This window comes from Apium graveolens, unplaced genomic scaffold (assembly GCF_009905375.1).
Source record: "Apium graveolens cultivar Ventura unplaced genomic scaffold, ASM990537v1 ctg5809, whole genome shotgun sequence".
Taxonomy (NCBI): Eukaryota; Viridiplantae; Streptophyta; class Magnoliopsida; order Apiales; family Apiaceae; genus Apium; species Apium graveolens.
The window spans coordinates 56733-59053 of NW_027419111.1; positions in this window are offsets into that span (position 1 = coordinate 56733).

Genomic DNA, 2321 nt, shown 5'->3' on the forward strand with positions numbered 1-2321 from the left:
TGAATTTGTTTGAACCCTTTTTGTAATATCCGGGATATATCGTGTAATTATTTTCGATATTAAATAATTATTATGTGTGTTCAGTATCTATTTTGTGAGTTAATTGTTAAGTGATATATGTACTTGAATATTCAAAAATAATATTAATTGAGTATTTTAATTTTTATATGTCCAAAATAAAATATAGATAATTTTCATATCTTCCTAATTATTTTTATGTTGATTTATAGATTTATAAGAATCATATGAAATTTTTAAAATCTTTTTCCGGGTAATTAAAATTTATTTTATAAAAACGGGAACCAACCGACGTCAACCGTTGTTACGTTTTTGGAACCCGAAACTCTTCCGAGAACTCCTTCCTAACCTAATTGTAATATTCCGAGCATTTTCCATGTTTCGACTTTTTCGATCCGGCGTACGGTTTGTCCTGCGCGGGTCCCGGCACAACATTTTCGATACAATATTCGTTTCGGTATATTAATAAAACCCGTATTTTCGATAAACGGGAGCTTTTTATTAAACTATCCCAATTATCACTTCGTAGTACGTGTAACTGGGTGCTGAGACCAAGACCGCAGTACAAGTTGTACTGATTTGGATAATTATCCCGAAAACCGATACCGTTTGGATCAGTTTTTATAAATAAACGTACCATTTTATATCCGGAATGATCCAACGGGATACTAATTTTCCGTAATTATAAATAGCCTTTTACCGTATTTTATTTCGTATAAAGATCAATTGCAGACAGATAATTATATAATTTTACAGAGAAAAATCTTAAAAATTCATAAACTGTTCTAAGAATCAAACAGCAAAACGAAGGCGTTACCGATCTCTGTTTTTAAAGCTTGAGTAACCAAAACGAAGGATTTGAGGTGTTCTATCAGATTCTGAGCTTTGTTTCACTGCAGAATCAAAGGTTTAATTTCTAAAAATTTATTTATTTTCGAATTTATTTTATTGCACTGTTGTTCTTTACACCGCTTTTCAATCAAAATCATATACACAAATTATCTTCTTGTGTGAAGTCTATTCTTTAAGAGTTTTAAAAAAAGTGAGATAATCCCATATAGCAGATGGAATTACATGTCGAGTATGGATATGATTGCAAGCCAATAAATGGTGGACATTTATGTGTAAGAAAGAATTGACACACAGATAACGTGGTTATTACAAAGACATCAAATCAGAAATGGATATCTGCTAAACATGGTTGTTCTTGTTACGAGGATTTTATCAGTACGTTAGACTGTATTAACGCGATACACTTCAAGTTAGAAGATTTTGATGTGAAATGGATTGGTTAGCAAACCATATTAGGTAAATTGACCATAAAAATAAGAAAATTAATGTTGCATACACCAGACAAAGCAAATGGACAACAGTTTAAAACTAAGGAATTCTTAATAATAATGCAGACGAGCGATTAATACGTGGAGAATCTTTCAATCACGGGAAGATACTTGTCATGAAGGCTCAAGATCGAAGAAATTTTAATTACGAATAAATTTCGAATGAGTTTTTCAAGGAATTGTTAGGTTTTCTAACTTAAGTAAATGAGTTATGGTGAATTTGAGGCTCAAAACTGATCCAGTGACGAAGGTTCTGTATGGAAAGTCATAAAGAAATGATAATTTAACTCTGAAATCTTTTAAGAAGTAATGTTTTAAAACCAATTGAGTTTTTACCGGATTGTGTTAATGATAGTTGAGACTATGTGTTGGTTATTAGAAGCTAAACAGATTAATTAATGAAAATGAGTGTATAGCATCAAAGATAGAGGATTTGTGTGATTAATTGAAGGATGCGGCATAATTTTTAAAAAGTAAATATATATACAAGTATTAATGATGAGAAATAAGATTAAAAGATATTCTTAAGACGGATTTATGAACAAGAATAAGTGATATGAACCCATTAATTAGAGAGCTTGGATTTAAAAGATAAGTTAAAAGAATCGTGAAATAAATTTTTGAGAAACAACAAGATAATTTTAAGTTCTTTAGTAATATTCTGTGATATTCCCGAAAGAATTGAGGAAAGTATGGTTATATTAGTAACTGTTTGTTTATGACCTTAGTTCGATTAAAAGATGTACACTATGTCAGTTTGTAGTATATGTGGTTATCAGCACGATATATTCTGAAATATGGCAAAATGATGAGTTTGGTTGATGAGGATGAATTGATATGACTGTGGATGGTTTGGTTGATTAATGTTGTCGTCTTAAGTCTGACTTGTAGTCAAGCATATAGGGGAAATGCTGCCTAAATTTTCAGAAAATATCCTACTTTTAAAGGTAGAAGGTAAGTATA